Source organism: Macaca nemestrina, chromosome 7 (assembly GCF_043159975.1).
Source record: "Macaca nemestrina isolate mMacNem1 chromosome 7, mMacNem.hap1, whole genome shotgun sequence".
In the NCBI taxonomy this organism is placed as follows: domain Eukaryota; kingdom Metazoa; phylum Chordata; class Mammalia; order Primates; family Cercopithecidae; genus Macaca; species Macaca nemestrina.
This window is the reverse complement of record NC_092131.1, coordinates 24,294,346-24,319,212: the sequence shown is the minus strand read 5'-3', so window position 1 is coordinate 24,319,212 and position 24,867 is coordinate 24,294,346. Positions and strand designations below refer to the sequence as shown.

The window sequence follows — 24,867 nt, the reverse complement described above, 5'->3', positions numbered from 1 at the left end:
ATTCAGGTATTGGATTTTTCAAACACAAACTTTAAAATAATTATGACTAATGTTAATAAATGATTGATTTACCTGATTGGATATTCTATTTGGAATAAGGAGAGATGGATGAATTCACATATATTAATTTGTTACAAGGTGTGAAACTCTTGATCATTTTTACTTGTGCTATAAAATTTTATCTTTTCATTAATCTTCTAAGAGTTATCATTCATTTTTCTTTTATTAAGAAAATGGGGAGACCAGGCTCAGAGAAGTTATATATGCCATATAACTTTAAAAATATACAACATATTCAATTCCACCTACCACAAAGACAATACTTATTTTAAAGAGATTTTTAAAAGAAGAAATTGATAGCGTTCCCAAGGATTCTATAAGATGAAAAAGTAGATGAGTCCCACTCTGACAAGGAAATGAATCAGGCTTAGCATAATCAATGAAAACAAAATCTATTTTTTTAGCATTTACAAATGGGATCATAATGGACCAACAGAGATTGGCTATTCTACCTGTGAGAGAATCAAAGTCTATTTAAAGGAGATTCTCTTTCATTTCTCATAATGTTTACCTCTTCCTTCTACACTGCCATCAGGCTAAAGAAAATGAGGTATTTCCGAGATCTGTCTATATGAGCTCACTGAAACACACTCCGGGCAGAAACCCCCACAGTTGATCACCCCAAATGAAGAACATAGACTACTTCTGCCCCCCTACCCCTGGATCTGACTACATACTGGTTTTGTCCCCAGTTCCTCTTCTATTTGCGGGATAAAATGAAATTACACTTTCACATACTATATAACTACCATAGAGCTACCACATGAATACATTGTGAACCCACTTTTTGACTGATTTGTTCAGAAGTGAGAACCTAGTCTTAGAAGGACGGTCTACGACTTTGTAAATGAAAGAAAAAGAGAAATCCATTTCTTTGCAGCAAAATGGAGGTTATGTTAACTCTGGAGATTCTGGCAACCATTTTCTGCCACATAGTTTAATGAAAATATAAATAAACAAGGTTTTTAGATAATGACAGAGCTCTAGCTAGGCTCCTGCCTGTGAGTCCTCCTTTTGAGTAGACTTCTACCTTGGCCTCTAAAGATTGAACAAACACTAACAGTTTCTCACAGTTCAAATATGCAACATTAGGATGACCCTAGTCTTCCCCTTAATGTGACTGACTGAGAAAACTCAAGACTGCTGAAAAAACTTACTGTTTGCCAATACCGAAAGATAGGGCCCCTATTTCCCAGTTATTTTGAGAGGGAAGAACCTAACATTTATCACCGCCATTAACACACCCATTTAGGTTTCACATGGGCCCGTCCTCATCTTCCTACGTTGTGTAGTTTTTCACCTCCCTCCTTTTGTAGAGCTTCTGCTTACTCCACCTCCCTGCTCCCTCATTTTCTCCTTAAAAGGCCCAATATCCTCTGAATACATGGAAAATGAGTTCAGTTCACACTGGATTCTTTCCCTATTGCAAAGGTAAATTAAAATCTGTCCTTACCATTTCAGTGTCCGGCTTTTTTTTTTTGCGATGGAGTCTCGCTCTGTCCCCCAGGCTGGAGTGAGGGGTGCGATCTCGGCTGACTGCAAGCTCTGCCTCCCGAGTTCACGCCATTCTCCTGCCTCAGCCTCCCGAGTAGCTGGGATTACAGGCGTGAGCCACCATGCCCGGCCTTTTTTTTTTTTTTTTTTTTTTTTTTTTAATAGTAATTACAATAAATACTTTTAGAGTTTCTGGCGATCATATTATACCATATGGATCCAGGAAGAGAAACAAATTAAGACCTCTAGGTAATTAGAGTTAACATTACTTTCTTGGAACGGGAAAGAATGGAGCTAGAAACAGGAACACTCCTCGGGTCTCTCACATAATTTTGGTCCTGTTTCTACAAACAACTCTTGACCTTCTTTCCCATGATATAGATCAGGATTCCTCCAATAATTTTCCTTGTGTATTTTTTCCTAAGCAAGCCAGAGTTGATTCATAGACTTGAGCCAAAAGCCTTAATAATTAAAAATCATTGTAAAATTTTAAAATCAGAATTTTAACAAAAATCTCAGAAATATTTACATGTATTTTTAGGCTGGGCACCGTGAGTCACTCCTGTAATCCCAGCACTTTGGGAGGCCGAGGTAGGCAGATCATTTGAGGTCAGGAGTTTGAGACCAGCCTGGCCAACATGGTGAAACCCCATTTCTACTAAAAATACAAAAAAATATTAGACAGGAATGGTGATGTGCACCTGTAGTCCCAGCTACTTGGGAGACTGAGGTGGGAGAATCGCTTGAATCTAGGAAGTGGAGGTTGTAATGAGCCAAGATCATGCCATTGCACTCCAGCCTGGGTGACAGAGTGAGAATTCTTCTCAAAAAAAAAAAGTACCTATATTTTTAAAAAAAGTAACATGTTACAAATTAGAAAATTCTATAATAGTAATTTTTCTGATACAACAAAGTTTATTAAAAGTTTGTCGATAGCAATATATACATGCAGTGTTAACATTATCAGGGTAGAAATCATATACATATTTTCATATAAAATTTCTTTAATGTTACTGAAATATTTAAACCATTGACTTTATTGTTCCAATCTTGTCATTTCTTTCTGAATATCCTGTCCAAAAAGAAAGTTTTTGCCAAGATTTGCTTTACTTTCATATAATCTTTAGAGTGTTGGCAGTTTCATATGAGCTTATCAGAGTGTTATGAAAGTGAACTGTGGTCGTAGTGTTAAAAATTTTTTTGAGCTATTGCTTTATGCAACTTCAAAAGCACAAGAAAGAATGGTCTTAATAACAACAATGCCAAAGCAACACCAACAGTATCGGTACAGACTTGTGATTCCTAATCAAAGAAATCTCTTCACTGTGGATAAGGGTGAAAATGTAATCGGAATGTTTAGTCCAGGTAATAGGAGGAATTCCCAGCAAAAGGAATTGATTTAAGATAGTGCCTATAAAAGTCAAAAACTAAAGTCATCTTTCTGTATTTTTACCATCTGCCATGAAATTGCATCAGTCTTTATCAGGAAAAAAACTGGCACAAATAAATCTAAGTTCACTGGGAAAAAGAGTTTGTGTTTACGACAGTGCCCAGTGTGCTGGTATTGCTTAATAAATGTCAAATCTGATGGATAATATTCATTTAGATGTTACATGGCTGCTTTTATATTTCCCATTTCAAAGCTTTGAGTTATAGACAGAGTTGTTAAATATCTTTATTCTAATCTAATTGCGCAATACCTAATTTTGGTAGCTCACCATTTCAGTTAAAGTGTTTTGGACTAGGAAAGCATCACACATTTTTTTCATTCATGTGTACATGTATTTAACAAACATTTATTGAGACCTCTTAGGAACCAGACATAAAGATGTATGAAAGACAATTTCCATCTTCAATAATATTCAAATCTAATGGAAGAAACAAATAAAAAATTAACTAGGAGTTAATAAATTAATGTTACTTTGGAGCACACATTTTGTACATTTACCTACTTTGGTTATAGCTACCTTTAACACTATGATTTTTTATTTTTTTATTTTAGAAATTTTTCTCCATATTCTATTTTTATCTTCTGTTATATCATGCTCTGTGGATTATATTAAAATCCTGTTTTGGAACAAGTTTGAAAATGGTAAATAAAAATTGGATTAATAAATGGACAAATAAAGAATAATTTACCATATATAATTGTGGCTATTAATGTGCTATGAGTGAAAAGAGGAAGCAGTTCATTCTGTATATCATAACTGAGGAAACGACATGAAATAAATGGTTTTTGAGATATATTGAAGAACAAGTACAATACCAAGTTACTTAAAGAAATTGATAACCAAAATAAAACTACCAGATTTTTACCTATGAACCTTCATTTATTCAACCTTGATATTTTTTCTCATTTTACTATGTAGCACAGTTTCTTGGAAATAATAAATTAACTGATTTAAAGCAGAGGTTTTTTTTTTTTTTTCTTTTTTTTTTTTTTAAATGTTCATCTTTGGCATAAACACCATTAAACAGTGGAACGTGCTAAAAAAAGAGGAATAAGAAAATAATGAGGCAAGCACGGTAGCTCATGCCTGTAATCCCAGCACTTTGGGAGGCAAAGGTGGGTGGATCACCTGAGGTCAGGAGTTCAAGACCAGCCTGGCCAACATGGTGAAACCCAATCTCTACTAAAAATACAAAAAATTAGCTGGTATGGTGGTGTGCGCCTGTAATCTCAGCTACTCGGGAGGGTGAGGCAGGAGAATAGCTTTAACCCGGGAGGTGGAGGTTGTGGTGAGTCGAGATTGTGCCACTGCACTCCAGCCTGGGTGACAGAGCAAGACTCCATCTCAAAAGAAAAGAAAATAATGGTTATAAAGTTGGCTATGGAAGTTTTACCAAGTAACCAAGGATTCAGCTTGTGCTCTGGTGAGGAATGTTAAAAAAAAAAAAAAAGTCTATTTAAGACCTGAGAAAATAAAAGTAACTTTTAACTATGTATAGGAATTTTTTTTGTCTTTGATGCTTAAAAAGTCAAAGTCAGATTTATCGTGCTTGTTTTCTTCCATTTAATTCATTCTTCTTGGAGTACAAATGAAAAAAAAACATGCTTATAAAATACTAATATCATCAGTTCACTCTTACTTAGAAGCCTCCATTAACTTTTTGTTGCCAACATAATAAAAAAAAAGAAGAGAAAAAAGAAAAAGATATATTAATGTGGACTATCAGTTTCTTTAAGGTGTGTCTTTTGCAATTTGTGTCTCTTGCACAATCATGAATGCCTACCATGATTTTAGTTCCTTGAAAATGTCATGCTGTGTGTGTGGGTGTGTGTGTGTGTGTGTGTTTGTGCCATGGACAAGGGGTTGTTTTGGAATACAGTGCATTACTCTGACAACTAACTCCTAATACCTAACTGTCTTCTAGTTTCCTCATCTATACAATAGGTACTATTACAGTATCTACCTCAGAGAGTTATATAAAGAAGATCATTAATACAGGAAAAGCACCTAGAGCTGAGCCTAACTCATAGTAAATGCTCAATAAACCTTGGCTATTAGTGTCAGACATTCATTACCCTCAGCTTAAATGTCAACATACTCTAAAAACATTCTCTGGTCATCTCGAGTTGAAAATGCATAATTTTATCACAACTTTCCAAGTTGGAACATTTATAATTACCTTTTTTTGGTGACTTTTGGATTCATGAGGACAGAATCTGTGTTTCTGTTACTCATTAAGGTATCACCAATGTGTAGCACTATGCATTTAATTAGTAATTCTTGTCTATATCACTGGATACTTGAGTGAATAAAAGAATGCGTTTTTAATTCTACATTATGAAGATTTTTTTTTATTATTTTTGAGCCAATTAAGACATATGGACAAATTGGTTGAAGCTCAGATTTATAAGTAGGCTTTCTAACATTATTCCATTAATCATTTCAACATTAAAGTTCTGGGAAAAAACACCTAATACAGTTTTCATGACTGTTTTAATTATAAGAAAGTATTCTTCTACCTCTAATTTAGACCATCATGAATTTCTTATATATAATTAAAATCAAACTGAAAGTATCTCTAGAGGAAGTCCTTCATTAGAAGGACTAGAATTGATGTGTGCAATATGAAAGTACTACAGAAATATTAGGGGGAATAGGGTCAAGAGTTTAACATCTATTTTGTAATTTTAACTGAGCAACCATTCTTTATTCTTAAGATCAACCTAAAAATATACATCAAAGAAAGTTAAAAGAAAAGAATAGCTGAAATATACCTGAGATATGGCAATGAGGGAAGATTTGTTTTTAAATGTCAACTTTCCTGTTTAAATAAAACTAGAATATGGAATAGGTTGTAGTCGGGTTATAGGAATACAGTGTGGAAAATCTGAGACAATATTTGCTTGTGTAATAGTAAACATAAAGTGACAAAAACTCCATTCAATTTAAGATGTCTTATAGTAGGAAAGTTGGAAATACGGCATACATACAGAGAGGTTGGAAATATTCCAGGACCTCTAAAATTTCATGTAGTTTTAGAATGAGAGAATAAGACGAGTTCTATTTAAACTGTGGTTTAGTTTAGCAAAGAGCTTGGTGATAAGAAATGTACCAAATGATGGAACTGGTGCCTAAGGATAGACCATTAATAGGAATTAGCAAATGGCTTCTGTTTCATTAAATATACATGAAATGGGTAAGCACCTGTTGAACCAGTAAGAGAACTCCTCAATACCCCATTTGTCTCAACCCTCTGGCTGTCTGCTGGTATGTACAGCATGAAAATGTGCTTATTTCATAATCATTGAGCAGTTTTCTCTGCTTGTTGGGTTTCTTAATTTCTTTTTTTTCCCCCAAGAAAACATTGGGCATACTAACTTCGCCTCATTCTTCAAACTATTTTGGAATGAATTCAATATATAGCTTAAGTTGTTTTTGTTTATTTGTCATAATTACATGCTTTAAAATAAACAGATGCTAATATGCCAACAGGAAATCTTTGAGTGAAAATTACAAAGTTAGAACAAAGCAAGCAGATGATCAAATGTCATTCCTAGTTTTGATGATCCAGGAGAAACAAAGTAAAGATGTCATAAATGCAGGTGTTTTTATTTCAGTGATTATACATTGAGAAAATGTTGAAACCAGATGGTACTTTTCAGAATGATTAGAGAGCAAAAATAATTTTAAATAATATGATTACTCTTCTTAATTTAACAAAAAATCTGATGCCAAGTCTTTTCAAACTAAAATAAGAAAATATAGCCTATAGTGTACAGGAAATCATAATGTGGAAAAGCTATATTTATATTTATTCCAATATTATGCTCTGACATTAAAATTATTAAAAAGGAAACAGAATAAAACAGAAATATAAATCTGCAAACATATAGATTGAAGACAATTTTAATATTTAATAATTATATGTGTTATATTCAGTACAGAGAATGACTAGGGTTAAATGCATTTACAGTTGGTAGAATCTCTCTTATTTTCCCAACATCCACCATAATTATTCTTGACCATATGCTGATAGCTCATCTCCTGACATATCCTTGTGACCCTAAGTTGTCACCAAGCTCTGCTATGCAATATGTTAGAAATCTTTCTTATATACATTTTCTTAGCATTCTGTGTCTCTACAACATCAAGATGATCAGATGGAATAATACTCAGACAAGAATTTGAAGTCTGTTACCATATTACCCTTCCAACAGAACAAAAAATTTTCCCATCTCACTCTGTGGCATGATCTCAGCTCACTGTAACCTCCACCTCCCAAGTTCAAGTGCTTCTCATGCGTCAACCTCCAGAGTAACTGGGATTTACTGGAGTGTGCCACCACGCCCGGCTAATTTTTGCATTATTAGTAGAGACTGGCTTTTGTTATGTTGGTCAGGCTTGTCTTGCACTCCTGGGCTCAAGCCGTTCACCTGCCTCGGCCTCCCAAAGCATTGGGATTACCCATGTGAGCCACCGTGCCAGGTCAACAAAAACCTTTTCAAAGGGAACTGCAACTTTACAAAATCTTCCATGACATGGATAATGCTGAAATAATATTAATTAAACAAATGTTTATTAAACGCTTGGGAAATCAAAGATGAAGAGACATGGTTTTACTGTTCATGAGAAGAAATTATCTTCTTGCCTCTAACAATAGCTAGAATATCCGCAGAAGGAAGTATGTCTGGAGGAGAAGAAACAACGTAAATGGAAATCTGAGATAAAAGATGTCTAAGAGAAAGGTCATTGATTAATATGTATTACTAACAGAACAGGATTCACTTGAAAAGGGTTGTGCTAGAGGAAGGAGATACTATTTAAGGTGCTAAAGCTGGAAGTGAGGTTTATTCAGCAATTATTTATTGAGCTCTGAAAAATTCAGAGATGAAGAGACACAGTTTTAGTGTTCATGGAAGAATTGCTAGATGGGAGTAACTGTTAGATGATCCTCAAACCTGCTTTATTTCTTTTGGACATAGAAGTAGACTACATCAATCAAATTGGCTTCAATGGTATTTAAACAGAAAAGATATTCAGTGTTTCCAAAACGCACTTCCAACAGGATCCTCGATGGTCTTTCCCTTTCTAAGGTGGTTTGTCATGGCATAAAGGTGGTAGAGCCACGAGATGGAAATAACTTGGATTGCCAACCACCTCTTGAATGATATCGAATTTATGAGTTAAAAAAAAGGTAAGGTCCAGGCGCAGTGGCTCACACCTGTAATCCCAGCACTTTGGGCGGCCGAAGGCAGGTGGACCACCTGAGGTCAGGTCGAGATCAGCCTAGCCAACATGGTGAAACCCCATCTCTACTAAAAATACAAAAATTAGCCAGGTGTGGTGGCGGGCACCTGTAATCGCAGCTACTCAGGAGGCTGAGGCAGAAGAATAGCTTGAACCTGGGAGGCGGAAGTTGCAGTGAGCCAAGGTCACGCCATTGCACTCCAGCCTGGGCAGCAGAGTGAGACTCCGTCTCAAATAATAATAATAATGATAAGTATTATTTTAAGTCACTGAGATTTTAATTATTTATGCCTCAGTTAGCTTACCTTACATTAATGCAACAATGCATGACATTCATTGCCAAATAAGAAAAACTAGATGTGTATATCATTTAAAGTGAGAATGTAAACAAGCCTAAACCTAAAAGTCTAAAAATAAATAAAATTAAATGAGAAACAGTCGGGATAGACTTAGACTAGTGCTAGATTTAGATTGGAATAGAGGGCGAAATGTTCCATTTTTCTGTGGAATAATGGGGTCAACTGAAGCCCGGGCACTCCCCGCTGTCCCCAGCCTCCCTTTCAGCCAGGGCGCCTTTGGCCTCTCCTCATAGCCTTCCCCAGGGACTCAAAGTCACGAGGGACTGCGGGCTCCACCGTGGGTGGAGGAGGCGTGGGAGCCTCTTGCGGAAAGTGGAGAACCCGGTGGCTGTGAAGCCACAGGAGGCTGCAGCAGATTGTGGCGGTGGCTTTGCTCCAAGTCTTACGTAAACGAACACTGCCACAGTTTTTTTTAAGGTAGTGAATGAGTTTGGGTGTGATTGATCGGTGAACCAAGAGCTGGCGGCTCACTAAGAGACTAGTGTTTCTTTGCTGTTCCTACCTCCCCATTTGTGGTAAAAAACAAACAACAACAACAACAACAACAACAACAAAATGGGTTATGTAACAAACCTGCACCTTCAGCACATGTACCCCAAAACTTAAACTAAAAAAAAAAAAAAAAAAAAAAAAGGCTGGGCAAGGTGGCTCACGCCTGTAATCCCAGCACTTTGGGAGGCCGAGGAGGGCGGATCACGAGATCAGGAGTTTCAGACCAGCCTGGTCAAAATGATGAAACCCTGTGTCTACTAAAAAAATACAAAAATTAGCCGGGCGTGGTGGTGCATGCCTGTAATCACAGCTACTCCGTAGGCTGAGGAAGGAGAATCGCTTGAACCTGGGAGGCGGAGGTTGTAGTGAGCCAGCCGAGATGGTGCCACTGCACTCCAGCCTGGACAATAGAGGGAGACCCCATCTCGGGGTAGGGGGAGCTAGGTAAAACCCAATTCGTACCCCCTCTCCTCCCTGCCTCCGCCACCTTTTCCCTCGGCAAATGTATCTAAAGGCTCATGCTGTTTTTCTTTTTTCCCCAAAGCAAGATGAGAAGAGTAAAAGATAAGGCATGTCCATGTGTGTGTTGTGTGTGTATGTGTGTGTGGAAAAGAAAAAAAGAAAGAGAGAGAGAGTAAAAAGAGGAGTCAAAGAGGAAGAATCAAAATCTGATAAAATACATTTTCCTAAAATTCCAAGGAATTTGGTATCAAGAAGGAGGACAGCTAGTATACTGGCTTCTAGGTGTATCTTACTAGAATATATTAAGCAAACCTGTAATCAACAATCATTTGTTATTTGATGTTTACAGAGTGATAAAAGATGGTTGGGGAAACATATTCTACCCATCAATTGTTACTATCAAGATGTAAACTTTATTTAAGGTACAGATTAACTTAGAAATGAAGTCCATGTTTTAGTATTTTACAAGACACTGTGACCAATAAAAACATTGACCGAGACAGTGTTTAAAGTGAAGATGTTTAGAATGATCATACTCATCCCCTTCATTTGTAAAGGACTTCAAAGCTCTAAAACTTTTTTCATAAAATATTTAATTTAAATATTTCTGGAAAATATGGTGAGCGTTCCAATGATCTATTATGTAACTACCCTCTCCAAGCCTTAGTTGCTTAAAGAAAAAAACAACTGTTTGTTCTGCTCACAAATCTACAATCTGAGAAGGGCCCACAGAGGACACAGCTCGGCTCAGTTTTATGAGCCATCACCTGGAGTGACCAGGAAGACTTTAGGGGTTGGAATCTTGTAAAGGATCACTCACTCAGTGACAGGCAGTTCATGCTGCATGATAGCTGAGACTTTAGCTGAAGCCTTCAGCTAGAACACATGTACAAGCTTTTCCTTCCTCCCTCCCTCCCTTCCTGACTCCCAATATGGCTACTCTTCTAGCATTTTCTTGATGGGTGAATGATCCCATCATCCACCAGGTCCTTTAAAGCAGACTGCACATATTCATTCACCTTCTTTGTTCCTTCCTTTTTCTCTCTCTCTCTCTCTTTTTTTTTTTTTTTTTTGAGACGGAGTCTTGCTCCGTCCCCAGGCTGGAGTGCGTGTCCCCAGGCTGGAGTGCGGTGGCACCATCTCGGCTCACTGAAAGCTCCGCCTCCCAGGTTCACGCCATTCTCCTGCCTCAGCCTCCCGAGTAGCTGGGACTACAGGTGCCCAGCACCACGCCCGGCTAGTTTTTTGTATTTTTTTTTTTTTCAGTAGAGACGGGGTTTCAGCGTGTTAGCCAGGATGGTCTCAATCTCCTGACCTTGTGATCCGCCTGCCTCGGCCTCCCAAAGTGCTGGGATTACAGGGGTGAGCGACCGCACCCGGCCACTGTACAAGCTTTTCACATAGCTGTTTGGCTTCCTCATAGAATGGATGCTGAATTATGAGAGCAAGAATCCCAACTGAGAGATCTGTGTGGATGCTCTGTTAGCTCTGCTGACCTAGCTTCAGAAATCACATGTACTTTCTCTGCTTGTACTAGCTTTGTCCAGGCAGTCTCAAAGCCTGTTCAGTTTCAAGGGACGAGAAGGCAGAGTCCCTTTTGAAATGAGAGTGACAAAGCTCTGGAAGAGCAGGTGAGATGGGAAATGTTGTTGCAGCTATTTTGGAAAATATCATCTGCCAAATACACATTATCGTTTTCATTTTTAAAAAGGAACATTCAGTCTTAGACGATTTAAATGATTAACCCAGTGTTTCAGAGCAAATGAAATGCAGAGGTTTAAATGAAATCTTTGTGCTCCAAGGAGAGTATTATTTCTTTTGTATCAAAGCCACCAGACTGCAACGGCAATTATATCTATGTACATGTTCAGAGTTAAATATATTCCTAGTGTGCCAGTAGTATGTAGCATTAGCTCCAACATTGTACTAAATACACATACAGAAAATAAAATTCAGTGCAAAATTAGGCAAATAATTTTAAAGGTAGTAATAATCAGCATAATTATCTTATAGTCATATTTTATTCATCTTACACAAATTATATATTGTCATCAACTATATTAGTGAACTTACATTATTGTAAAACATTATGGAATTGCAATTCCTGGGAAGATTTCAATTTTAGTTTTCCAAATTTGGAAATTTTCCTCATCTGTAGCATATGGACACACATTTTACACATTCCAAATGAAGCTATGTACCTTGACTCCCAATATGGCTACTCTTCTAGCATTTTCTTGATGGGTGAATGATCCCATTATCCACAAGGTCCTTTAAAGCAGACTGCACATATTCATTCACCTTCTCTCCTGACCTTTTCTATTCCTCCACATAAACATATTTAATCAAAAACTTGGTTTATTCCACCTGTTACATACTATTTAAATTGTTCAACAGTTCTCTCTTTCTCATGCAATTGTTGAAAATCAATTTGGTTTTCATTGTGTACCTGGAATATTTCAACATTTTCCTGTCTATTCTGGCTTTCACACTTTCATTGCAGTCTCCAAACTACTGCCAATATGATAGTGATCTTAAAACACAAATATGACTCTTGCATTTTTCTGACTCATCACTAAAAAAGACAAAGGCTCAAGTACACGGAACTGTAAAGTAATGACAGTCACGCCATCAGCAACACCACAATGACAGTTCCATGGGTCTTCATCTTGTGCCAAGCATTAAAACAATAAACTACATAGATTCTGTCATATAGTTCTGATTCCAGTTGTGGTTAATGTTATTCTGGTTTTACAGCAGCTGACATTCGTTAAGGATCACTAACCTGTGGAAATAGAGACTCAAATAAGCAAACCTACAGTTCCAAGTTTATTTTCATTCAAGTTTCGAGTATCTATTGCATTTTCCACATTCTTTTATAATTAGGAACTAATTATTAAAATATTTTAATTTAATATCAGTATTAAATATTAAATAATCAAAATATTGTAATAAGCAATAGTGAAAATTAATCTGGTAAATTTATAATAGCTACTACAATGCTATGTCCAGTATTTCTACAAAAGACTAATTTCAATAAATAAATGAATGCATTACTAAAATAAAAGAAATCTTCACAAATACTTCTTAATGTCAGATAGCTTAGTGCTTACAATGATCAAAATGTCAGGGTCAGTAAACAATGGTTTTTAGATTTAGAAAAAGAGTTTTGGAAGGGATTGAGCATTCACATCGTGTTTGACAGATAGAAGAAAGTGTCAAGACATCCTTATGTGAGAGATTGATATTACAAAATCCTCAGATAATATTGAGAGCGGATCTGAGACTCTTTTTCTTCCTATTTTCACTGCCAAGGGAAGAAAAATAAAATGATATCCTACCTCAGGCTCCCAAAATAACTAAGTTTGGAAGTATTTTTTATCTTAAATTATTCAAGACACTTTTCACGTTTTTCTCCCCATTTTGCACACAAGGGACCACAGAAACCATTTTTTTTACAGTGTTTCCTTTTGTACAACCTCAAAGCTCTAGGGCTTGGGGAAAGGAGAGCTAAATCTGCCAGCTAAAATAGAAGCCCCAGCGTTTCCCTATCCCCATATTCCAGTACAATCCCTGTTGCTGGCAATGTATAACTTATTTAAGATGAGGAGACTTAATTTATGTACCAGGTACTTCTGCATTCAAATTCCACCTGGATAATTGTATTCTTTGATTACAGTGATAAGCTTGCCTGTGAACCAAAGATCAGGACAGACAGCCTTCTGACAGGATCCCATAGAACCCTGTTCTTGACTTAAAATTATGTGCATCACATTGTAGCTAAGTATACTAATTTTGTTGCTCTTACCAGACTATAATAATCATGAAGAGAGGGACACTGTGAATCAATTTATTGGGTGATTGCCAACACTCAGCATTCTGCTTTGAAAATACTGGTGAATAAAATGTTTTCATGAATGGATGGATGAGTGGTTGATATTTTTTCTAGTTCTATACATGTGAATATCTTATGGTAGCAAAAAGCAACATTTGCATGTCTATATACACATTTGCATATACACATATTTACCTGTTTGCAAGTATAAAGTGAGTTAAAAATATCTGCAGTACATGGAAGAATGTCCTCCAAGTAGAATGTGATGAATAAATGTTTCTGTTGTTATAAGATTGTTGCATATCGTCACAGGAAAAAGGATAGCTATAGGCCCATATGCAAAGCAGATTCTCTCAGGATAAAAGAGAAACTTAAACTTTATCCCAGAAGTGATGATATTGTAGAAAATGGCAAATTTCACTAAAATATGTAGCAAATAGGCTCCTGTTACATACCTAAGAAATCAATACAGTTTGCATCGTACTTTGAATTTTACATCTTTAAACAAAAACTAGCTGCCTTAAAAAAAGTCGTGTTACATACCTAAGAAATCAATACAGTTTGCATCGTACGTTGAATTTTACATCTTTAAACGAAAACTAGCTGCCTTAAAAAAAGTCCTAACATGGCTGGACAAGTCACCTATCCTAATACTAAGAAAATTGACTCAGGAGAAACAAAATGGAAACATTGACACAAGTGGCAACCATGAGAAGCAAAACTTTACATTCTTGAATTTATGAAATAACTGTTTATTATGAGTTATTATTTATACTAAAGGTTAATAGGCGGCTCACGCCTGTAATCTCAGCACTTTGGGAGGCCGAGGCGGGCGAATCATGAGGTCAGGAGATGAAAGCCATCCTGGCTAACACGGTGAAACCCCGTCCCTACTAAAAATACAAAAAGAAAAAAAAATTAGCCAGGTGTGGTGGCGGGTGCCTGTAGTCCCAGCTACTTGGGAGGCTGAGGCAGGAGAATGGTGTGAACCCGGAAGGCAGAGCTTGCAGTGAGCCAAGATTGCGCCACTGCACTCTAGCCTGGGCGACAAAGCTAGACTCCGTCTCAAAAAATAAATAAATAAATAAAATAAATAAACAAACAAACAAAAAAAACACTGACGTGAACTTTCAATGATTTTCAGTGAAATGAGATACTTAAGGAAAATATAATGAGTTTTTTGTCCTTCCAACTTTGGGGGAAATGTCAAATATATTCAACAAAATCATGATGATAAGCACATTGTAGTTTGGCTTAATGTCATTACTTGGCCAAAAAAGAAAAAAAAAAGGAAAGAAAAAATACTCTAACATAAATGTCTATCTTTAAAATATATATATGTACTTGTCCAAGAAGGTCAGAGACACAAAAGGCTTTTAGCACTGGTATTTCATGTAGGAAAGAAATTTGGGAAGTACAATAGAAGGCCTGACATTTAAGATGTAATATTAAGAGCTTCCTTGATAACTCTGAGCCTCACAATGCCCCAAAGAACAACTGACCAGCTCCCCTGCTCTCAAAAAACATGCCATCCACACAATAGAAAAGACTTCTCGCCCACACCTGGCTAGTTCTCCTATTACCTAGATGAGCTACTCCAGCTGGTCCCAAACCTAACTTCCCTGCCAGCCTGCAGAAATATTCAAACAAGCCAATTACATCCTCTCATGGGAACCAGGAGTCACCCAACTGCTTCTTACTACAAAGCTTGCCACTTGCAACTTCTGCCTGTTCACTCTGCTCTGAATGCAAGCCCTTTTGGCCCTGCATGGTGTATAGTTATCTCCTCCTCCAGGCTATGAGTTTATGTGACTAATAAACTGCTGTCAAAGTGATTTATCCAGGGTCAAGTGTCATGAGTTTGGCCATCTCTAAAACCCTTGGATGGGACTCAAGCCCTCATCAATGGGTGAAGAGAAGGCAAATAAACCCAAAAGATATTTTACATTACTTTCATTATTTTATTAGCTAACTTAATTGTTGTTATTATTTTATAGTGAAAAATAGAAATCGCCTTTTACTGCCTAACTTCCTTCACTCATTAATCAGCAGGTTTTTTCAGATTTTTATTATTGCCAAGTAATAAGACACAAGCATTCTTATACACTGCATCAGTTTTCTCTTGTGGCATAACAAATTATCACAAACTTTGTGGCTTAAAATAGCCTTAGTATGTAGTTCTGCAGGTTAGAATCTACTGCATGATTGGATTCTCTGCTCAGGGTCTCACCAGGCTGAAATCAGTACTGTGTTGGCCAGGCCGTGTTCCCATCTGAAGCTTAGGATCTTCTTTCAGGGTTACCGATTGTTAGCAGAGTTCATTCCCTTCAGGTCGTAGCACCAAAATCCTCATTGATCTGCTAGTTGTTGGCTGGGGACCACTCAGTCCTAGAGAACACCAGCAGTTCCTTGCCATGTGGTCCCTCTAGGCAGTGTGCAGAATGAATATTCGCTTTTTTCAGGCTAGCCAGATCACAGCTCTTCGACTTCCTTTTCTTGCTATCATCCAGAACCATCTTTCTGCCTGTAAAGGGCTCATGTGATTAAATCAAGCCCAGCCAGGCAATTTCCCTACTTGAAGGTCATCTAAATTGTAACTTTAATTACATCTGTAAATCACTTCACAGTAGTGCCCAGATTAGTGTTTAATTGAAAGACTGTAAGAAATGTGTGAACACCAGGGATTAGGAATCTTGGAGGCCATGTGAAAACTCTACCTACCACATACATCAAATTCTGTGTACTCATATGAGGTTTTCTCTGGTTTAATATTGAGACATGACCCCCTTTGGTCAAAATGTGCTTTTCACTTTTCATAACTACAACCAATTCATCTTTCAGAAAAGCCATCTCAGTTTTCAATTGTAGGTACTGTTTTCCCTACACTCTTACATTCTTTGGGTATTGTCAATGTTCTTAATTTGTGCCAATCTTTTAGGTGAGATGGATTCACATAACTCATTCTGTTTTATATTTCATGAATGTGAGTGATTTTTAAGAATATAATCTTGGCTATTTCCTTTACCGTGAACTACTTTTGCCTACTTTGTCTTTTACCTATTTATTTGCCTATTTTCTTTGTCCATGTTATTATTCGTAAGAGCTCTGGTATAATAAGGAAGTTGTTCCTTTATCTGTCATGATTATAACAGACATATAGATAAAGATACAAATATGTGTTTAGTTAGTACATAATTATATCAGCCTTTAACTTTTATGCCTTAAATAATTGGGAAATAATATTTACATAACTATTTTAAAATATTTGATGCTAATAAACAGTGAAAAATCCCTTAATATTTTAAATGTGTCCTGAGACTTAGATTTCTTTAAAAAATTGTTATTATAGCTGGGCGTGGTGGCTCACGCCTGTAATTCCAGAACTTTGGGAGGCCAAGGCGGGCGGATCACGAGGTCATCGAGACCATCCTGGCTAACACAGTGAAGCCTGTCTCTACTAAAAATACAAGAAATTAACTGGGCATGATGATGGGCGCCTGTAATCCCAGCTGCTCTGGAGGCTGAGGCGGGAGAATGGCGTGAACCCGGGAGGCGGAGCTTTCGGTGAGCCGAGATTGCGCCACTGCACTCCAGCCTGGGTGATAGAGTGAGACTCTATCTCAAAAAGAGAGAAAAAAAAAATTGTTATTATAAATTATAATATCTATTAAAAGCGATTACATTTGCAATTAGACTAACAGTCTACACTCTTGATCCTGCTCTTCCCTGGTCTAACCATAACACATTTCCTCTTCTATCACATTACATCAATTACTTCTTCTAATGTTTATTAATATTGTCAGTATCCTCCATCTAGGTTATAAATTTTATAAAGGCGTGGATATTACTTTTATTCAGTAATGTATCCCAAGCACCTAGAACATGTGTCTGATACATATAAATTCTCAATAATTATAAATTAAGTGCATAAGTAATAGCATGTCTCAAATATAACTTTTAAAATAGTAATAATGTCTTTTGTGGTTTTCTTTTAGGCAAATGGTTAGTGGGTACTTTTCTTCCCCCCAAACAGTATACAGTGCACAGATATATGTTTTAATTTTGGTAATTTCATAAAGACAAAAATAAGATACTAAGCTATGAAGTCAAATACCTGACTTGAAGTTGTAGTTCTACCAGGTGGTTACTTTGTGAGCTTATACACACTGAGTAACTTACTGAGCTTCATTCTCCCAATGAGCAAAATGAGGATATTGATATCCACCTTGACTTTATTCAAAGTTTTCTTAAAGTTCAAATGAGCTAAAGTTTTTGAAAACATTTTGTAATGTGTTAAACATTCTATAAATATAGTACGACTAATGATGCATTTTACTTATGTAATGGCTACTCTAAATTATATAATATTGTGAGTCCTTAAAAATAATTATTGCATTTTATCTTTACATTGTCTCTATTATACACACTTTATAAGTTAGGAAATTGAGGCACAGATGGAGCCAAAGTTTAAAACTAACCATAGCGACCCCACTCACAACATTACTAGCAACGTTTTATTGTTGCCACATTGTTGCCAATACTTTTTTGATATGATTTTTGTCTTAATTTTCTCATTTCTTCCTAAATTTTCATTCACATTTTATTCTTTAGTAAATATCACATGATCTTTTTGCCTCTCATTTCTGAATAATTTACTGCCTCTTTTTTTCCTATCTGGTATTTTGCTTCAGTGTGCATCAAACTCTATTTTCCCTTGATTATCTTTTCTTTTTTTACATGATGCATTTTCTTTCTGCTCTCTTATGCTTATCTGCAGGGAAAAAAAAGTAATGAAAACTATGCATTCTATTTATGCACGTGTTGTCTTTTTCAGTAAAATTACTCTGTGTGAAAATTGCCATCAGTCATGTTGTTACAAGGAAAAATAAAGTAGAATAAGCATTTGATGTTTTAAACTTACCAACTCTCAATTTGTAACAAGCAAAGCATTTAATATACTGTGAGATATCCTGAGATACTGAGCAACTACATTTATTCAGAGAAAACACTAAGTCCTTGCCTTAGTGAATTAAAAAAAAAGTATCTAACTTTTGCTTTTTAGTTGTGTTTGGACTCCATTTAATTTTCTTTTAATAGATTTACTGAGGGGCAAGGGGAATTTTTAAGTATGTTAGTCCCAATTATAGCATTGTCTTTGAATTTCTTCCTTCATTTCATCTTTAATAGGAGAATTATCAAACCACTGTTCAGGACCAATTATTGGCTTTTTCTTTGTTTGTTTATATTTTGTTTGTTTTGGTAAAATTTAACACAATTAATGAGAGCTGGAAGTTCTTTTTAAATTGTCTGTGGGATTCCACTCTTGGATAACCATGAGATAAGGGTCTGAAAAATTTGTTTAAACCTCTTGTGTAAATCATAGTTTTAGAGTTGAGATGGCCTAAGTAAGTCGTCTCAAGGTAGTTTCGGTAAAGCTGTGTCGGATTAAACAAGGAAATGAAGTTCCAATTAGGTTTTGACTTTTTGACCATATTTTGAAAGAAATTTGGGATACAGAGAAAATTAACCATGTTTTGTTTTAATCATCTTCAAGTGGTAGTAAAATCAACCAAGTACAGTGCAGTAAGTTCTATGTGCAATAATTCCAACATGTACAGCAAGGGACACCAGACACCCAAGAGTTTACTAGCTGATAATTGTTGTGAAAAACTGAATTAGAGTTTGTTTTACAGTAATTATGAGCCTGGGGCCAAAGTCAGAATTCTTTTTTTGATTTGTTACTTCTATTAAGTAATTTTGTACATAGTGAAGACTATCTTGACAAGGAGAATTAGATTTTCTCCTTCTTTCCATTCATTTCCTTTTTCCTTTGTATGACTTTTCTGTTCAATCTTAGGCAAAAAATACAAAATCAATTACTTTCTCTAGTACTTTTGGTACCATCTTCCCCAAAATTGAGCTCTATAACAATAATTACAATAAAAATAGATATTTCTGATAAAATTACAAGCCTGTGTGACTTCCTTTATCATGACATAATTATGAAAGCATATTTTAAAACTTTAAAATACCGTTACAATAAACAGTTTTGTGCCATTATGTATTTTAAAAATGAGATTGTACACCAAGAATTATAATTAAATGTTTTCTTCTAATCTGAAAAAATACAAGGAAGAAAAAAATTGCAATTTCCCAAAATTGTAAATGATTATGTCCCAAGATGATAACAACTTTTAACAGTTAAGAATTCCTGTAAGTTTAATATCATTGGCAAATTTAAATCTCTGAGGAAATCAGTGTAAGCTTTTCTCACAGTTTCATCATTGTCCTTAAACAAAGTATCATAGAAAAGCAGTATATCTTCATCTGATTATATCTAACACATATGAAAGGCTATTTAAAATACTTAATTTTGAATTTAAACTATACATACTCATGGTATTTGGAAATAGCTGTATTTAAAAGAGATTTTTAAACAATGATATATTGTGAGGCAATTTATTTGTTCATGCTTTGATATACTGATTCATAGACTCAACAAACATTAGCACCAACTGTGAACCAGGTGTTGTGTGCTGTAGGATTTAGAGATAAACGAATGACTTGTCTTCTCAATGGGTTCACAGTTTTTGAGTTTGATGGGGACGTAGATATTTACATTAATTTTTTGACACATACGACTTATAAAGACTATGCCTTTTTTCTATCTTTGAACTCACAAATATAATTTCCATGATAAAAATGAGGTGTATTTTAATGAAATATTTGTGAATTTTATAAAAAATAATGATTTTAAAAATAAACAGCATCCCATGCTTTCATTTGAAATAAAAAATAAATTTTCAGAGTCTTTATTTTTATACTTATGAATAAAATATCAGTTAAATGTCTCAAAAAATTCTGTACAGATTAATTTTGTACTGGAGATAGAAAAATACATGAAATAATACTGGGGAGGATAGTAGACTATGGGCACCTACTCTCTCACTTAACACTCACACGTGATATAAGCAATATTTTTCTATTTCAGTGAGATTGATTTACTTTTTTTTCTATGTGTAATATTTTACACATTCCAGCTCATCTTGAGAAGAGTTCTCTCCTCTTCAACATATTTTGAAAAAGGCCCATAGCACAAACAAGGTTAATAACACTTAAAGGAGTGTGGGGCTGGTAAAAAAGTCAAAAGCTTTAAGAAGGTCATAAGATATGTTGATGAAAAAACATTTCTGGGCTAGGAAAGAAAAGTAATAAAGAAACATCATTTTAGGAAACAGCACATGCTAAAATATAGATGATCGTAATTATTAAGGTGTCACAATTATAGTCTACTAGGGTTATTTCTTGTTCTTTTTAAAAATGTCCATTGTTATCCTTGGTTCACTGATAAGCTATACCAAATTTCAGCATAAAATGTCAAGTCATGTGTAAATTCTATTGTTGTATTGATTGGAATTTCATCAAAGAAGCTTATTTAGAAAAAAAAACATTTTATGATATTGATCTTTCACATTCATGAAAGTGCTTTGTCTGGTATTTTGAAGATGAATTTTATATTGTTAAAAGCTTTATTGTTTTTCATATGCCTCTATCTTAATTGCAGATCAATTGGTAAGTTTCTATTTTATTGTCAACATTATAATTGCAAAATACTTTTTTAATTCAGAATTTCATTTTCTAATTGCTGATGCTTGTTTATAGGAATGATATTTGAACAATGATCTATCTTTGATAAAATTTGTTTTTTGTTAGTTTTAAGAATCTCGTCAATACAGTGATTATCTTTAGTGTTCTTCTTTCTTTCTAACTCATACTTACACCCTTTTCTTTCTTTGATTCTTCTCTCTTTCCCTTTACCTCTGTATTTCAATCCCTGTCTAATTTCTTATTATGCACTGGCTAGGACCTCCAGCATAATGTTCATTAGAGGCAGTGGTAGTAGGTATATTGTCTTTTCCTTGATGTTAAAAAGGTAATATTTTATATTACATTTCTGATAGAGATTCTGGTGAAGAAGATCTTCTACTAGTAGTTTCCTGAGCAGTGATGAAAATTAATGGAGAATTTATCAAATTCTTTTTCTAAAGCCATTGAAATTATACTGTGATTTTTTCTTTCTCCTTTATTCTTTTAATCCAGGTTAATTAAAAAAATTTGTAATACTGAAACTTCCTTTCAATTCTGAGGGAAAACCTAACTAAGATTTTTCAATATGTTCATAAATGAGATAGTAATTACAATTTTGATGAAAGTGAGAGTACTAATATTTTAGACTTTTATAAAGAAATAACATGTTTTCAGAAGCTATTAAAAAACTGAAATTAAAAATATCACACATGTTGAATAAAAGCTAGTTGACATATATGATTAATACAGCTCATTTTTCTGGCTCTGCTACTTTCTTTATTTGTTAAGGATTTGACAACAAGACTTGAAATAGCTTGTAAGTTGGGTTTCCTTCAATATCTTTCCATCATATTATGTCTATCACATTAGCTCTACACATGAATTTACCAGAATTAGACATTTAGCCAGTGTTTCTTGGCCTTAGATCTCTTGCCCTTTACCAATGCAGTGATTCACCAGCTTCAGTAGCTTCTGTTACCTGGAAATGTTCATTTCCAGCATTTTGGGAGGAAGTTGATTTAGGAGAATTAAGAGTTAATATGTATAAGGTGCTAGAGTGTGCAACTCTCATACATAGTAAGTGCTCAGTATGTTCTAATAATTATTATTTTCATCATGGAGATGGATGTGACTTGTACAAAGAAAAATGGAAATTTCCTTTTCCCCTTTGCATTGGGGTTTATAATTGTCTTTGTACATATTTTATATTTTAGCTATGTATATTAAAGGGTTTGATTTGGGTTAATATTTCCCAAATCACTGTGTTCTGAAAAATGTCAATAGATTTTCTGGTGAAAAAAAAAAAGACAAAACAAAAAGAAATTATTTTGTTATCAACCCTTTTAGGAAACTATAGTTAAACACATTTCTTTACTGAGGGGATTCTCCAAACAATTAATGAATACTATAAAAGATCAAATGAGATGAGATGGTATAAAGCATGCTCTATTCTTGTTTAACTACTGAACTCATTTTCACGGAATACATATTTTCTTCTTAGTAAACATTGCTGGTTCTGATACTATGTAATGGCAAAAAATAGCATGATAATTACAAGATACTGTTCATTTAAAATAAAGGCCAAATTTTTAGTTGTTAATTGCATTCTTCTTTTTCACTAACTTTGGTTCACTTTTAAAATAAATCACTGTACTTAAAAACTAACCACCTTCCCTAAAAACCTTTCAAGGCTAAATTAGACCTTTTAAGGAAATACAATGGAATTTCTTAAGTCTATTTTAAAAAGCTTTCCAAGAAAGCTAAGTATTTAAACTAAATTATAATGTGAATCAAATTAATGTACTAAGTCAGTAGCTTGATTTAAACAGTCTAAAAATCAAGGATACCTTTAAATCGGTTATCTTTTTCCAGTTTTATCTGGCATTCCAAATTTCAGACTTTTGAGTTCATATTCTAAAAAATAAAAATACTAATACAATTTGAGGAAAGCATAGATAGTTGCTCTATTTCAACTTTTCAGGTGGTAAACAAGCCCGATGCGGAGCAGACACACTAGTTTCTGTTGAAAACGTTTCAGTTTCCTAGATTCCTGCCAGTGATGTTTAGGAAAAAATGTAGTTGTGCTTCTTTTTTGCTTTAATTTTTTTAAAACCCACATTATCTTTGGTTATTGAAGCTAAAATTAACATGCCATGATTCTTTACTGTGTGGCATGTTGCATATCTTCTTGAGCTGTACTGTTCAGTCCATTCTCCTAACAAAACTTAACAATTTTTGACTACTTTTTAGATAAATAAAGGCTTTAAATCGAAGAGTTAAGACATTGTCCCCGACCTGAAAGTAGGAGTTAACACGTGGTGGACTTAGGCTCAGTTATAGACTCTACCGCCTTGCATATTGGATGGCTCAGGCACTTAGTGTTTCTAACCCCCTTCTCTCTCACTTTCAACCACACTAGGATTCCTTTGTCATTACATGTGTGTACTTCTTGGAATACAGACTTACTTTGTTGGAACCTAGCATAGTAATCATATTGAGATGTTCATTTGAATAGGACTTCACTCCGAATCATTCTCTTGGCAAAAGTGCTCCCTAATAAACAGAAAAAGAAGCCACCCTAGAGGTGAGAGGTGAAGCCGGCTGGACTTCCTGGGTAGAGTGGGGACTTGGAGAACTTTTCTGTATAGCTAGAGGATTGTAAATGCACCAGTCAGCATTCCATAAAAATGGACCAATCAGCACTCTGTAAAAAGGACCAATCAGCAGGACATGGGCGGGGCCAAATAAGGCAATAAAAGCTGGCCCTAGCACCAGCACCCAACCTGTGGGTCACCTTCCATCCTGTGGAAGCTTTGTTATTTCACTCTTCATAATAAATCTTGCTGCTGCTCACTGTTTGGGTCTGTGCCACCTTTTTTTTTTTTTTTTTTTTTTTTGGTGAGATAGAGTCTCTCTCTGTCGCCCAGGCTGGAGTGCAGTGGCACGATCTGGACTCACTGCAAGCTCTGCCTTCCAGGTTCACACCATTCTCCTGCCTCAGCCTCCCGAGTAGCTGGAACTCCAGGTGTCCGCCACCACGTCTGGCTAATGTTTTTTCTATTTTTGAGTATAGACGGAGTTTCACCCTGTTAGCCAGGATGATCTGATCCTGACCTCGTGATCCGCCCATCTTGGCCTTCCGAAGTGGTGGGATTACAGGTGTGAGCCATGGCGCACGGCGTGGGTCCTCCTCATCTTTAAGAGCTGTAACACTCACCGCCAGGGTCTGTGGCCTCGTTTCTGAAGTCAGCAAGACCACAAACTCACGGGGAGGAACAACTCTGGACGCACCACCTTTAAGAACTGTAACACTCACCGCGAGGTCTGCGGCTTCATTCTTGAAGTCAAGCAGACCAAGAACCCACCAGAAGGAATAAATTCCAAACACAGAGGGACTTCCATTTGGTGGTTTAAAATTACAGCTGTATCTGTCAGATTGGGACATCCTAGGAGCTAGAAAGGAAGGTATTATCAAAACAGGCACTGAATTAGACAAACTATATTTACAAGACAGATTGTCTGGTATTCAGAGTTCTTGTCCTATGTATTTTCTCTCTTCATTCTATCAATTATTTTTATTCATAAATATGATATTTCATGTATTCAGGTTATGATATTTGATATATAACAATTTAGAATTACACATGGAAAGATTACTCTTATTCACCTCTTTGGAATGTAAATGTGGATATCTGAATTTTTTTGGTCCACAAATATAAACAGCAGTGATGGTCATTCCTTCAGGTCAGAAGTTCTGAGAGTGTGTGATTTGCCATGTTCTTTTCCAACTATGCATTGACAGTAGAAGCAGTTTTTGAGAAGATTCCTACTTCTACCTGGCTCATGTAGTGATTATAATGGTCCATGCTGTCTGTTTAAC

General features: G+C 35.6%; 1 long non-coding RNA gene across 4 annotated transcripts in view; it reads right to left on the bottom strand.

The window, feature by feature from the left end:
* LOC105467616 (uncharacterized) overlaps nucleotides 1-24,867 on the bottom strand; it is a 74,346-nt gene that overhangs the window by 17,734 nt on the left and 31,745 nt on the right. For 2 of the 4 annotated variants that reach the window (XR_011625344.1, XR_979033.2), the window contains 2 exons: nucleotides 24,304-24,440; nucleotides 15,433-17,015 (listed from right to left, as the gene is read on the bottom strand). The exons of 1 other annotated variant lie outside the window; for it this stretch is intronic. This is a non-coding gene — a long non-coding RNA (uncharacterized lncRNA). Of the gene's footprint in view, nucleotides 1-15,432; nucleotides 17,016-24,303; nucleotides 24,441-24,867 lie in introns of those variants that run through there. One more of the 4 variants, XR_011625345.1, reaches the window with a different exon arrangement.